Raw genomic sequence first — 16,926 nt, 5'->3', positions numbered from 1 at the left:
GAAGCCTGTTAACAGGCCAACACGTTTTCACACATGTATTGTATCTGTTGTAAGATTGATCTTTAACACTTGTAATGCATGTTTCTTTAACCTGTGTTCTACATCTGAACTATTTCATTTGTTGTAATGCATAATCTATTAATGGAAATGTGTTGTATATGTTGTTAATGTTGTCTCGTACGTGTTGACTGCTCTGCAAAACATCAGACAAACTTTTCACCTGAATCTTGCTGTAACAACCATTGCACTCGTTCGGACTGTTCCGTGAGTGTTGTATGTGTTATCTTACCTTGTATGTTGTGACTGCCGCATCCGAGTGGACTGCTCCGCCAGAAGTTGTGTATGTCCTTTTTTGTTGTGTGTTCCTAGCCAAGTTGGGACTGATCCCTTTCAACCTGGAACTCACCTTCACCTTCTTCCCCTCACAGTGAAAGAACCATTAACACAAGTACACTTACACTCACCAAACACATGAACCTCACTTCTTGAAGACAAAGCGAACCACTCTCCTATGCTGACAAGCAAGAGTTGATGCAAATCCTTAAGACAATGGAAATCGGGCCATCATATCGGATGGGACTCCCACACCAAATGTTGTGAGGTCTATTTGGGACTTCATACCGGGGTGATCCCCTGAATGTTGGTGGATCCAACACCATCAACAGTTATATAGCATGTCATGAGATTCCTAATGGTTTGGGAAATATGCCTAGTCAAGGATGGTGCACCCTCCTTGTGGTGAAAACCCCAGAAAGAGGGATGATATGGTAACATTATATTGGCCAGATTAATAACACATTTCATAAGAAAAAGGAAGGGGAATAAAATTTAATTTATTATAGTCAAATTTTGGAGGAAAAGGTCAAAAGAAAATTTCAAAATTATTATGGTCCAAAAACAAAAAAATTAAATTTTGAAAAAGGGGTTTTTTGGCTCTATTTTAATTTTTGAATTCCCTCCTTTTCCTATGTTGGTTTCCTCTAAAAAATGCCTCCCCAAAATCTATATAAAGGAATCAATACCCTTTACAAAGACATGAAACAAAAAAATGTTTTATTTTGTACATGCATGTTCTGAAATCTCTCGACCAAGGAGTGGACGATATTCTAAATTGTTGGGCTTAACATTTATTCCTTCTTCTTTTTTTGCCTTAGGTATATGTTGAGTGTTTATGAGAGAAATTTGAAGGTTTTAAGGGTTTATGGGTTTGCATTTTCTTTAATGAGTTTCGTTGGGATATTTCAATTATGTTTTATAGAGAACCTCAACAAATATTTGGCAGGGTTTGATTACAGATCTGGATCAAAAACTTATGAAGCTTTCTCTACACAAGGATTGTCTTCGTTAAAATATTCAAGGCACAGATTTGCAAGCAAATTACACAAGCCTATGGCCTTCTTTATCATATTCTTGAAGGTTATGTTGTAATGCAAATCTAGCTAAAGTAGAATCTTCGGCCTCACTTGAACACAAATCCTTTTGAAGCAACTCGAACTCTGGCACAATCATTAGAGCATCATGTATTTCTGATATAAGGTTGTGTTAATTAAAATTCTAGAGAAGGTGTAAATGTCACTTGGGTTTTAATGACTTCTATCATAGTGGACTATCAACCCTTTGATTAGACAAATTTTGAGCTTGATCTAAACAAATTCATTTATCTGTGGTTGATGCTCAATATTACCCTACGCATCTTGCAAGGAGATCAACTCTAAAGTGGTTACTTATCAAAGTTTTTGTGCTTCTCTCAAAGCTCGAATCTTCAAGATTGATTATGGATGATCAACATCAAAGGCTTCCTTTTTGAAGAATTCAACTTGTGACGTTAAAAATTATTGGAAGGAAAAGAATTTCAACATCACATTAACTTAAATCTCATGTGGAAGTGCTTACTTCCTAAACGATATATGTTGATCACTTTGAAGTGTCTTTGATTTCTCTAAGTAACCATAATTGGTGTCTTAAAAGTACTAAATCAATAGCATACATATTTTTATGATCTTTGAAAACTATAAGGTTTGGGGTTTTAAAGTGAAAAGCAGCAGAAGTTGTAATACGTATAGCCAAATTGTCATATATGAATGCTACAGATTAGGTTGTAGACCTTAATGGATATATTGAGGTTTTTGGAGGTTATGATAGAATTATGAGTAGTCCAAGAAACAAATGTGCATTTGACCGAAGTTTATGGTGAATAATATTATTCCCAAGATATGACAGTGATGAATTTTTACTACTGAGCTAGGGTCTCAGGTTTTATACCAGTTGAAGTGTAGGGGTTAAGCATTTTTAAAATCTATGTCACTGAGAACAGATTGATTAATCGCACAAGTTTGTACTATATCCTTTATACAATGACAATGATAGAGTGCTTAGATTCTTTGCATGGTTATATGGGTCTCAGACTTGAGATTGAGTAGAGTATGTTGGATATTGAGATAGAGCTGAAGACTCATATTGCAGAAGTCACTTTGCGGGTCTAAATGTTGAACAAGTTGCTAAGGGAATGTTTGACGTTTAATGACAAATCAATGTCATAAGCAGGGTTCATTGTTGAACTATTGTTTGATTCTTATATTCAGATATCACTATTGTTATACATGAGAGCATTAAGAGGATGTAATGATGATTTTGAATTAGAGATTGGTTTGCTAGGATTGACAATGGGCATATGTTATAGAGGTACATGTGTTGGCAGTATAGTAGATAACTAAAATAAAGCTTAGTCAGAGGTTTTTTTATGATACTAGAAAATTATTGAAACTACCTATTGCATTGATGTAGTTGTGTCTACACCATTGTATCTTCCTACTGGTGCACTTTATGTCACACTTATATTGACCTACAACTAGTAGTGTAATTGATGATATATTGAGTCAACAGAGATTCCTGTGTTGAAGGCACATCAGTTCCAATGATACATTGGCAGTGAATTGGAGTTCCTATATTGTCTTTTATTTCAGTCTTTAGAGCACACTTCAGAGACCATCCATGTTAAGTGCTAAGTAAGGGACAAGGAGGCATAAGGGTTGCATGCTACATCAATTAAGGGGCTTGGGATCAAGTGTTGACTTTTCTATATCATCTACAGTAAGAAACAGTGGTAGCAAGTAGTTGTGGAATGACAATAGTGAAGTGTATTTTAGTAGCAGTGGATGAGTGGTTGATTGGTTGATTGTAAGGGAAACCGAAGACTCCTACAAACTTGGATCTGTAAAATTGTTTAGGCCTTAGGGAGCACTAGCTTCCTTCTAGCCCTTGTCGGTAAAACCTTTGGGGATTTTTCTACTTCCTTATAGTTCAGCTGGTAAACTTGTATATAACCATACATAATGAAGTTCTTTGTTGAGTGAAACCTCCTGTGTATTGATCGTATGATGTGATGATGTTTCATGTTTTCTTTTGATGGTCTGGATTTTTAAAGGAATCTAACCAATTATGTAAAAAGAGTGAAATATTGATTCAACCCCCCTCTCATCCCCCCCTCCCTCTCAATATTTCTAACAATAATGAGGAACATTATAACTAATAAATATAGACTGCATCAAGTGCTAGCTAGACATGCTAGTTAGGTAGGAGGCCAAAGAAAATGCAAAGTAGAATGTTGTTAGGGTCCTAATGTAACCTCTTTATTTACATAATTTATTAATGTATGAGGCCACCTTTTGATCATAGGGAGGTAGTTATATTTATCCTAACCACCCCTCGAACATCACCAAGCAAGTGAGATAATGGGACAAATTTTTTGTTGCTTAATGCCCTAGAGATTAGTATTGTTTAGGGAGAATTTAGAAGTATTTACAATATGAATATTTTTGTTTACAATAAAAGATAAAACAACAGTTAAAAATGAAAAAATATTGTACAGGAATGTAGTAAAAGTTACAAAATGTTGTAAGAATAGACATTGCCTATAATAATATCAGCAATTAAAATTAAAAAATCATACTTAATTAGCAACGAACTAGTTAGTGATTCAAAGACTTACGAGTTTAAAACATTGTAGATCTTAACCTACGCTTTAATTTAAAATAAATAAGAGAACAAAATGTTGTTAAAAATATGTAAAATATGAGAGGAATATGCACAAAATATGAAGCGGAAAAAATATTGTTTTTTATATAATAAGGTGTGAGTACAACAAATCAAATTGGCAGGCTTTTGCGAAAACCCTTTGCCAGAATTAATTCTAGAAAATCTGCAATGTAATTTAAATCATATACAAATATTCCAGCAAGGCAACAAATGATATGATAACCTCAAAACACCATCAAAGCAATCTAACATAATTTTGGGCAACTTTCTTTTTTCTACAAACTTGATAGTTATTAGCACTAGTCAAAATAAAACAAACCTTGTTTCAACAAATGAATTGCAAAAAATTAAAGACACTTGAAAAAGCACCCAAAAAGGTTAGGTGGATTTTCCTTCAACTTTGTCTCCCCTTTGAAGAAAGTATGGTACCACCATTAGATCAACTTCTTTGATTCACAGAAAATGAAGTCAGAGGAAATAACAACAATGGAAAAATTAGTGCATGCCTCTCTTCACATGGTTCTCTCTCTTCCCTTCATAGACTTCATTCTCTTTTAAGTACCTTTAATGCAGTTGGTAAGTTCAATTGCTTGGATAATTCGTTGTATTTTATTTCTGATCATGTTTTGATTAGGAAGCGGGAATGAGTTTTCTAAAGGGGCATATTAAATAAAATTTAACTTTCATTATTATATTTATGTTTTGGTAGGTGGGGCCCTCCTAGTCTTTATAATGTTTTAGTTTTATTTTGACTTCTCACTCATGTATATTTATCACAAATAAATAATCTAAAAATAATAATTCACATGTAAATATGTCCAAACAATGTTGAAGTAGGACCATGCCATATAATGTCCAATATATAAGCCAATGAATATCTATGAACCATAATATAAGTCATGTGAAGAATGCATCAAACTGTAATAATTAGGAAGGAAATAAGAAACACTTTAACCTTGTTCCTCCCTTATTTGTCATCCATAGTATATCATCATAAAGAACCCCTTGCATCTCCCCCTGCCATGACTATTTCAACTGATGAAACTCATGTTGTACAATTAAATTCATCATGTCATCTTAGTAAGCAAAGAAATAATAATCTAAGTTAACTTATACTAATGTATGAGTGAAAATAAATTACAAAGGGAAATATTGTCTGCAAGGAAGGACCTGAAATCATGTATGCATTGACAAAGTGTCATCATCACAGAACGTTGGACAGTGCACAGGTAATAAAAAACGTGTTCTCATATGAAATGATCAACGTGCATCACTCAAAATAATGCAGTCTCAACATAACACCTCTAAGTATTTCATCTTTTTAAGAATAAAAAATTCAAACACACACCACATACATAATGATTGGCTTGCAATATAAAGACCATATGCGAATTGACAGGGTGTGTTCAACATAAAAATATATTAACAAATCCATTGTAAAGGGTTTGATAATATGATTCCATGTTGTAACACGGCCTTTTACTGATACATTTACAAAATATCATAATCAGAATGATCTGGCTAGATATAATGACATCGGTTTGAGAAAATTTAGAAAAACATGATGTATTTCCTTTTTTATAAACAAATACAGAACATGGATCAACAAAGATGAGTTATTTTATGGCATAAACAATCATGCTTAGATTATCCTTTTTTGCAGACCACCAAGGAAAATAAATTGTGTTGTGACACATTCCAAACCACTACCATGGCGCCCTGGGTTGTACATGATTGGACATTGTGGGTGAATCATAATGCAAGTACGCGTATTAATGGTATGATGTCACACATTTAGTCAATAGTGCGACAATTTTAGGGCCAAGAAGAATAGTATAATCAAAATGTAGGATGGAAAGTTGCGCGAAAGAAATAGTATTGACTCATATATATGGTCAGTGAACATCAGAGTTTGGAGACACTAACCAAGGCTAAGGTCAAAACAAAATGAAAACTCTTCGTTGCGGATGTAGAGTGATATTAGTAACAAGAAACTGAGTTTGTAGCACCTTATGAGATGGTGAAGGGATATGTTCTGGAGTTAAAAATGAAATGAAACATCTGAGTGCAACAACCATAATGTCAGGTGGTAAAAAAAAAACTCAAAGAAGAAGCGAGATAGCTAGTCATATATTTTAATGGGGAAAAAATTATATCTTATACCCATGAAGTTGAGTTTTGTTTCTAATCACCTCATCTAGACCTGAAACCAATGGTCTTAAGAGTCGAGGTGATATAAAGCTTTTTACATAGTGAAAACTCAACCAAGAAAGAGGGGTCAATATTAAACTAGTAGGTTGCCAATATTATTAATAAATTGTAAGAGATGCCCATGTCGATACAATCGCTGCACAAAATGAAATGGAGTTGTTAGCACCAAAACCCTTGCTTTGACTGGAGTTGAAAGTTTCATATTTGTATGTGGTAATGGCTTTTCCCAAAGAGGAAATGCAACAATATTTCAACATTAAGTGAATCTGAGAGCAAAGTGCATCAAATGTGAGACTATCATGACCCAGAAGTAGACATTGTCCATTATGGCTACAACCAAACGAGCAACTAGAGCATATGAATTTTGCAGAAATATTCAAAGGCTATTGAAAATATGAAGAGATAAATAAAATGCATGGATGGAGCAGAAAAATGAATCGGGACTTCATAGCAAGTGACTTTTAAGAAAAGAAATGAAAATAGAGTTCATTCAAAGATAAGCCACGGGGGATTGCAAGGGATACGAGATCACAAAAAGAAATTTCAAAGAAACTAGCTATCTAGCTTATGTCATGAGTTTACTAAAATGAAGGGGCATACCTTAAATCAATAATTTTATGTTGTGATAATTTAGGTGTAGAAGTTCAAACTATAGGTTCTTGGCTCTGAGTTCTTGGTGGTATCTCCTTCAACTTATGTAGGCATTGCAAGCTTCAGAACCTAACTCTAATTGTACAAAATGCATAGTATCTTGAAACTCCATGGAGTGGTGGCTCAAAAGTTAGAGCCATCCTCCACATTAACTTAGGGACTTGACAAGTCATAAAAACCGGTACCATATTCGTTGTTTAGTGGCCACGTAAATACTTGACATGGCTACAAAAGCGTGTGGGTGATTATGCTAATAGACACGCTGGAGGACTTACGCAAATTAAAACTATTTTCTTCATACCAAAATTTCAGACACGTCAGTAAGATGGACTGGTGGCTTACGTACAAGTCACATGTGATAGCTCGATATGACAACTTTCATTACGTGTGACAATGGGAACGTCGTCTATCGTATCTCTAGCGAATAGGGGTGTTTAAATTTCATTAATATGAATTGAAAACCCACCATACTTGGATAAATCTTTATATGTCGTTTACATGTGATGGCTTATGTACTTGAATTCGAGGGCACAAAACATTAAATTATGACCTTTTGCAAAATGACATTGGTGAAAGTCGTATTAGATAAGATAACCCTTGACAATGACTCAAAGCATATAAAGTCACAATAATAATTTATGAAGTCTATGATACTTTGATCAGAGCATTCTTGTTGGATATCCAAATAAGTATCCAAAATCTTATGGTATGACCCTTTTTTCTTAAGGTTAGAAAAATACTTATAAAAATATGCATAAACCCTTTAATTTTCATTAATGACCATAGCTTAGATCTGTATAAAAAGAAACATAACAAGGAAAATAATTTCAATACCTTGGCATGCTTAACGGGGCTTTAATTTGACTATTCGAGATGTCAAATAAAAAAACATGTCTAATTAGGAGACATATCATACTGCATTGTTTTTAAAAAAAAACTCCTTATAACACCCAATTAGGTGGGGCCCCACCTACCATCCTTTAAACTTATTTTTTGTTTTGTTTGAGATTAAATTTCATTTATAAAGGAGAGAAAATTAATTATAGAAAATTTTAATGGCTTGTGAAATTGTTAAGTGTAGTGTGTCAACACCACCTTGATTGGATAAGGCCCATTAAATATTTAGTTAATATTCACCCATTGTAAAAAGGGTCCTCTTTGTTAATAAGACCCAAATTAGTTAGTAGGTTCTCATTATAAGTGGGCTTAGGAAGTTAATATTCTTTATGAAATGCTAGATATTAGATAAGAGGTTATATAATATTTCATCAAGAATTGTGATTGTATTTGGAGTATTGCTTTTGGAGATTTCCCCCTTGAAGAGGTAACTAAACAGCTTCACATTTTTTGTTATCAAAGAGAGATTTTATAGGGTTTGTCTCTTTTTCTTGTGTTCTTAGGCTTTGCACTATATCTTACGTGATTTCTTTGAAGTTTTGGGGTTAACTATACTATAAGTGGTATTAGAGTTCTTTCTTAGGCATGAAGTGGGTAAATTTTTCGGTACAAAAAGGGAGAATTTTTTCTCTTTATATTTTTGACAAAAAATGATGGCGAAATTTAAGTCAATTTCTCAAAATATTTGTGCAAAATTTTAAGAATCCAATCCAAGAATTGAATTCATTTAAAAAAATACCTGATTTCAATTCTTTTTATCCAAAATAGAGTTTGGGAAGTGGAGATATTATTGATTTAAAATAAGTCAATCTGAGAAGTAATTCAAAACTTGTGATCATTTTATGTTTTTGACCTTGCAATCTACTTTGCTTGAGTTATTTTTTAGAGCTTTTAAGAGCTTTTGTTAACAAACTCTTTTTTTGCTAGCACCTTTAAATAACATAGTGATGTTTCATTCAACCAATAAAAATGTGGTAGGGGAAGAATACACTTAGAAAATACAAGCAGAATCACATTGTTCGAGATCCTTGTAACCGTTATTGGTACCCCTTCTAGTAGTGCCTGTATATTTTCCTATAGATTCAACAACTCATGTAATGTACTAAAATACAAGACAAGAATCTACTCTACTTTTTAAACAGCGGAAACCAATGTTCGATGAAAACAATAATCGACAAGATGAAGGTAATCAAATACACATAACACAATTGTTTCTATGGGGAAAGCCACTACTCAAAACCCCAACTATCTATTGTATTAATAAAAAATATGAGTGCTAATACAAACCTTGTTCTCACAAGAACAATTCCGCACAAGTATGATCAACTCTTTGCCTCACAAGCCCGCACTAACCAACACTTAGCCAATTTCTACTGCCTGTTGAGCCCTTATTTCCTTGTGCAATTCCTGTGAGGAATAACCCATATTTAATTTGGAATTCCTTCTTCCATAACTGCGCAATCTGAATTCCTTCTTCCATAACTGCGCAATCCAAAACTAGGTCCTCTTTTGATTGCATGCATGATTTGTACAACTCAGATCATTCTACAACTGATAGTAAATTGTCATTGCACTCTAGTCTCAACTGGGTCTTTCTATGAATTAACATGCATGAGTTTCTCATGAGGGAATATTCAGTTAGCTAGAGTAGCACTGAGGACGCACCAGTGCACCAACTCACTACTAGACCTCTACTAGTTCCACAAACATTTATAACTAGTTTAACTGTCCATAACTCGGTCAAATTGAGTTATCTAATTACACCTCAAATAAACTCATCCTGGACCTCTAAAATTTAGGGATAACATATACATGACTACAGAAAGACTTCCAATTTGAGATTTCTAAGCTAATTAAGTCAATTAAACTTAATTAACTATTTACAAGTTGCTATGAGAATAGAATTTGAGTTTAATTCAAGGAAAAATTAAACTGAAATTCTTGTTTCCATTTCTCAACAGTGCCACATTAAATAATATTGGTATATGTAATCTCACTTCCACATACCTTTAGGTATATAGGAAGTCCCCTATGTATACTTCAAACTAGCTTTATATAAACTAATCAACCATCTTGTTGCTATAGTACACCCAGAACAACACTTGAGTAGAGACTCCCCAACACATAGGTAATAAAGTAGTATCACTAAGGGAATGGTTCATCGTTTTTAGTTAGTTCCTTGAGATATTGGACAAAATACAATTGTTGAACCTTCCACATATATTAGAGAGCTATAGCACCTAACACTATCTTGTCCTCAGGACCCAGTAACTTGTTTTAGTGGGCTCATCCATGAAGGAGAATCCCTTTAAGCCACCTCATACTTACCTAGACAATATGAACACTCCCTCAAATTCAATATGAACAACCTGGAAAACCAGTATAAGAAGTTGGAGGAGAATTTTGATAAGAAGTTAGAGCATAACAACAAGATGTTGAGTGAGAAGTTGATTAAGAACAACAAAATTTTGGTTGATAACTTCTCAGTTTTGTTGATTGGGGAGTTGTTAAATATGTCAGTTCAAGACATATTAAAAGAACAACATTGGACTATACATTGGGAAGAAGCTCTAACTCTTGACTATGTAGCCACCCACAACTCTCTTCAGGATTGCATGTTAATATACTAATAGATTATAACATATGGCACGATTTTGATAAGGTGGTGGTCCTGTTGAGATTGCAACAAGATGATGGAGCTTAGTGAAAAGAGTCGCCTTCACTAAGTGGGCCCGCAGGAAAATTATGGCGCAAGTTCTATTTTTGATCCCAGCAGGGATGATCACAGTGTGGATGATCACAGTGTGGATGATCACAGTGTGGGTGATCACAGTGTGGGTGACCACAGTGTGAGTGATCACAGTGTGGGTGATCACAGTGTGGGTGACCACAGTGTGGGTGATCACAGTATGAGTGATCAAAGTCTATTTTTAGACTGGCTGTAAAAAATAGAAAAGTCAAATATTATTGTCTCATAATAATATTTGGACTATAAACTTGATCTTATTCTCTTGGAGCACTTCAGTTTGACCTACAGATGTGGCCCATGCAGCTGTCAGAAGGAAGTACGCTTTTCTTATGAGTCAGTTGAGTTGTTGCATGCATGACTTCAGTTAGAACTCAATCAGTTGAGTTTGGTGGAGTTGATTGTGGAGTTGATGGAGTTGTGTTCAGTTTGACTTGGTTAAACTAGTTGTAGTTAGTCTAACTGCAAATAGACTAATGATGAGTTGTTAAACTAATTATTTACTCATAATACAACTATAGAATACATCAGTTAACTCAGTTGCATGTCAGTGCATGTTCAGTTCAGCAGGGACAGGTGTTAGAGAATCAGATTGCTATCAGTTGTGACTATAGTTGTGCATCAGATCTTGCACAATCAAGGGATTGAGTATGCCAATGAGTTTGCTCATGTATTTGCCCAGTATTATAGCCTCTGCTCATGTCTTACACATTGTGAGTGATTATTTGGAGGTGAAATATGAGTTTGGTAAACCATTCTCATTCATTCTTGAGCAGGTATTGAGCAGTGGAGGCAGGCAAGCAATGGAATAGATTTGGAGATCAGATCTTAGCTGTATTGTGTGTAACAGGTGGAGCTGGTACTGGATTGCTTGTGATAAGCATTGTACTTTGTAATGTTACATGGTCTCAATCATTAATATACAGATAGTTGGGGTTTTTAGCGAGATGCTTTCCCCGGGTTACATACTGTGTTAATGTGTGAATGCTCTTGATGTTTTATTGTTATTGATGCTGCTATATTGATGATCAACGTCGAGGAGCTTATGTATTGTGTATGTATTCCACAATAGTACATGATCAGGATAATCTCTGTTGAATATGTGTTAAATTATTCAAAATTTCTACAGGTCCAAGTGGATATTGGTGGCCACCTACTTATTCCACTTGGACCCCCACCATTGTTTCTTTCAATTTTTCAGTTTCCTTAATCGTAGCACAGTTTATTATTTTTGGCAGTTTTTTGCGTCATGAACTTCTGGAGCCATTTTGAGGCCCTAAACGACGTTTTTTGGGAAAATCACCAGTGGAAAATATCAATTGTCAACTCAATATTTTTTTATCAACAGTCGTAGTCCTCAGATAGATCTTTCTAACGAGGTATCGTGTGTGTCAAACAGAGATTGTATGCCAAAGTTACGACCTCGGGAAGTTGATGTACCAATTTACACCAACAGGGCCCATAGTTTGGCGTTTCATCTCCTAGGGTTAGGTTTTTGGATGTTTGGGGTTTCCCATTGTTTCTCAATAATAAATAGCCTTCAAGCCTCATTGTAACATAGTTCAGAGGCATGTAGCCGCGATATCTCTTCTCAAAGATAAGCTACCATCACCCGAGCTCATTTATTTCCATTATGTATGTAATTATATTTTAGTTCTTGGATATTAACGAAATGAATTTTTATTTCTGCTACATCTCAGTGTTTATGGTTATATCTGTAATTTGTTGCGTTCCTATTTAATTTTGGATCAGTGGTATCAGAGCGGTCTACTCTTTCTCGATCCTTCTTTTCATGTCCCCAACGAGGTCGGGGTATAAGGAGTTAGGGTTCAATATGGTTGAACCTTTTGAAGATCAGCCTCGCAAACCCCGAAGGCCACCCATGGGGTAGAAAAGAAAGACGAGGAAGCAGAAGATCCTATCAAAATATTGCTCGAGGAGGCCCTCAAGAAACAAAGGAAAGCGATGATGGATAACTTTGCCCAGATCCTTCAACAGTTGCCCACCAACGGTGCATCCACATCCAACAGCTACTCTGGAGGTGCCACTCCTTTTAAGGTACAAGTAAACTTTGACATTCCCATATTTGAGGGCCAAATAGATGCAGATGTCGTAGATAAATGGTTAAATCTGCTAGAAGGATATTTTTGTGTTCATGATTTTTCTAGCCAAGAAAATATTATTTTTGTTCTTCTCAAAGTCGCCCCCCATGTCAAGGATTGGTGGGAAACCTACAGTGAGCAGAAGGATGAAAGTACGCCCTCACTATTTTCATATGCACCCGCTTGGGATTCGTTCCAAGGAACCATCAAGGAGCAGTACTACCCTATCGGGAGCTATAAGGATAAATACATAAATTGGACCACGCTGCGGCAGGGAAGGGATCATGCCGTGTCAGAGTTTACCAATGTTTTTCATACCCTTCACACAAAGTTGGTTATCAAGGATTTTAAGAAACATTTGGTACTCAGGTTCTGCGACTGCCTACACAAGTACATCCAGGATGAGATGGAGTTCCTAGACATCTCCTTGCTTGGCACATCATACTAGTATTCTGTCAAGATCAAGCAGAAGCTTAAACAGAAAAAGCGAGACTTTGGATCTACAAATCTAAAGCAAGGGAAAGGTGCCCTCAAACCGCAAAATAAAGGACAAATCCAAGGCGGTGCGGCCCAGGACAACCCACCAAATATGCAAGAAAATAACAACATCGCAAGGTTGAAGAAGGACACAAGAAAGTTGTGTGAGTTCCATAAGAGCTCCACTCACAACACAAGTGAGTGTCGGGCCAAGCAGTGACTAGCGGTCGAGCTAAAGGCTTCTGAATCAGATGCATGTTCTGACTCCGAGTCAGAACCTGACAAGGGGAATGACAAAGGGAAGAATATTATCGATGCGGACCCCAATGCCACCGTTGCCACCACAAATATCTAGAAGGAGGAACCCGAAGATCCAGAGGAGGAGGAGCACCTCTTCCATTCCCAGATGTCGGTAAAGGGTTCCCTGCTACAGTTCATTGTCGACAGCAAGAGCCAAAAGAACCTCATTTCAGCAAAGGTCATGAAGTGGTTGGGCTTATTGACCACAACACACCCACAACCGTACACCATCGAGTGGCTTCACCAAGGATGAGATCTTCACATCAGCCAATAGTGTCGCTTTCCATATAGCACTAATCCCTTCACGGATGAGGTGTTATGTGATGTTGTTCCTCTTGATGTTTGTGATGTATTATTAGGCCAACCATACTTGTGGAACTGACGGACAAGACCTCGCGATGTTATTGTTACCTTGGGAAATAAGTTGTACAGGATATTAAAGGTAGCACCGCCTACCTCCATCTCTTTGGTTACAGCAAAAAAATGTAGTAAGCTCATTCCCAAAACGGGAAATTTGTTTTCCTAATGATAGGCCCTCAGGAAAAGAAGAAGGCAATAGTCACGACCTCCAGACAGGGCCCCTCCGCATGACAACAACAGATGGACAAGTTCGTGGGGGAGTACAAGGACATCTTCACTACCCCCATAGGGGTGCCTCTACACTATCAGCTCAAGCACTCCATCGATTTGACCCCAGGTGGGTCATTGCCCAATGGACCAATCTATCGGAACTCTGTTCTAGAGAACAACGAAATCAAGAGGCAGTTTCAGGAGCTGCTGCAGAAAGGTCACCTACAGTCAAGTTCATAGCCCTGTGGGAGCCCAATCATGTTGGTACAAAAGAAGGATGGGACTTGGAGACTCTATATTTACTATCGGGCGCTAAACAAGATGATTTTCTGGAATAGTTACACGATCCCATGGATTGATGACCTTCTGGACCAACTCAAGGGGGGAAAATATTTCAGAAAGATTGACTTGAAGTCTGTATATCACCATGTACCAATCGAACCCTCTGATCTGTGGAAGATTGCCTTCAAAGCCAAGGAGGACCTTTTCAAATGGCTGGTTATGAATTTCAGGTTAACGAATGTTCCTGCAACCTTCATGAGGCTAATGGATGAAATCTTGCGGCCATTCACCAACTCATTTGTAGTGGTATACTTGGATGACATCTTGATCTTCAACCAGAGTCGGGAAGAGGACCTCCACCACATCCAACAGGTTCTCCAAACACTACGGAAACACAAGCTGTGTGCCAATTTGGAGAAATGCACTTTTGGCATGACCTAGGTTTAGTATCTGGGATACATTATTGATGAACATGGGGTGTATATGGATCCAAACAAGATCCAATTCATTCAGGATTGGCGAGCCCCAACCACTCTGATAAAGCTCTGCAGCTTTTTGGGTCTTGTCAATTTCTACCACAAGTTCGTGTTGGGGTTCTCTCATATCACTTGGTTGTTGAGTCAAGTCACCAAGGGAGGAGTGAAAGAAAAATTCTTTTGGTCTAAATCCCAATAGAAGGCATCGCCTCTTCCCTACACCAGTGCTCACATTACCAGACTTGCAACAACCATTTGAGGTCGAGACAGATGCCTCTGACTATGTTATGGGGGCAATCCTTACTCAACAGGGGAATCCAGTGGCATATCATAGTAAGACACTTTCAAACACAATCCAAAAGTATCCCACTTATGACAAATAGTTGTATGCCATTTTTCAAGCCTGCCGAAAATGGAAGCATTACATTTTGGGGAAGGAAATGACTATCCACACAAACCATCGACCCCTTAAATTCATACAGACACAAGGGAAGTTGCAGAATGATCACCATTAGAAGTGGTCCACATACCTGCAATAGTTCCATTTGAATATCAAGTACAAGAAGGAAAGCACCAATAATGTTGCAGACTACCTCAGCCGATCATGGCGTTAACCACCATGCTCAACTCCTGTGGGCACGATACTTCTAATTGTCTACTTCTCTACAAAAGTGATCCAAAATTCAGCCACACATACCAGACGCTCTTGGAGGTTCAGCAAGTTCCATATTTTCACCACCAGGATGCACTGTTATGCCACCTAGGACACCATTGTGTTCCTTCAAGCGACCATGTCTAGATGATTTGGGAAGAACACTACAGTTGGGTCGTTGGGAATTTTGAGGTTGAGAAAATAGTGGCAGTACTGCAGAAGTATTTCTATTGGTTGAATCTTTGACATGATTTTGTGAAGTACATCAGGTCCTAAATTGCCTACGTCATTGCCAAACCGACCATCAAGAAGCAAGGCCTTTATACTCTGATGCCTACCCCTAGTCGACCTTGGGAATCCATCTCCATGGATTACATGTCGGGCCTTCATTCGCAACAACTGTTCTTTTTTGGTCGTCGATAGATTCTCAAAGATGGCTATTATGGAAACCTGCAAGAAGAATATGACAGCAGAAGCCACTCTTAAAATCTTTTTTGAACAAGTGTGGGTACACGTTGGGATCCCACAGTCTATCATCTCAGATCAGGAAAACAAGTTCCTCAGTACATTTTGGTCTAGTCTCTGGTCGATGTTGGACACCAAGCTCACTAAGTCCACAACTTTCCATCCCCAAACTGATGGCTAGACAGAGGTCGTCAACAGGATGACCATACACATTCTGCGCATGTAAAACTCAAAGCATCCATGCACATGGGGTGAGAGTGTCCCCTATGTCTAGCATAGCTATAACTGAGCTGTCCACAGCTCGACTGGTCACTGACCTTTTTAGGTGGGCTTGGGATTCCAACCACTATGTCCCATTTATGTGGCTATACCATTTGCAACTACTCAGGAAGATTCGACTCATGTCCAGTCCGACACCGACAAGGAAAACAACTTCATTGAGCACATTCATCACATTTGCCAACAAGTCCATGACATATTGGATAGAGCCAATGCTAAGTACAAGCAACAACATGATCAACATCAGGTGCCACACAAGTTCCAGGTGGGCAACAAAGTTTGGCTACATTAGAAGAAGGAGTACGTCGCTGGGCCCCACCGCAAGCTTCACCCGCTCTGATATGGGCTACACACCATCACCAAGCCAATAGTGGACAATTCCTTCGAGCTCAGTATTTCACCATTCATTGTTTTGCACCCATCGTTCAATGTGGACCACCTTCATCCCTACTTTCCACCATTATTGGACACATCCAACATTACAGAACAACTCACACCAACAGAGTTAAACCCAAACTGCATGGAACAAGCCACAATTGATCAGATCATGGAAACAAAGATCAATAACACTCGACAGTAAAGGATCCAACTATATCAAGATATCAAAGTAGGCCAACTCCTTCACCAGGGCAAGCAGCTCATCAAGGACCAAGTTCAACAGAAGTTTCCTCATCTCATGGAGGAACTCAATGTAACGGGACCATTGCTTCCTAAGGGGAGAGGAGTGATCCAGGTGGATATTGCTGGCCACTCACCTATTCCACTTGGACCCCCACCATTGTT

The sequence above is a fragment of the Pinus tabuliformis genome, chromosome J, assembly GCF_031772625.1.
Source record: "Pinus tabuliformis cultivar Carrire ecotype Pingquan chromosome J, CPIR1, whole genome shotgun sequence".
Classification (NCBI taxonomy): Eukaryota; Viridiplantae; Streptophyta; class Pinopsida; order Pinales; family Pinaceae; genus Pinus; species Pinus tabuliformis.
The sequence above is the reverse complement of the archived record's forward strand: the minus strand, read 5'-3'. Positions refer to the sequence as shown.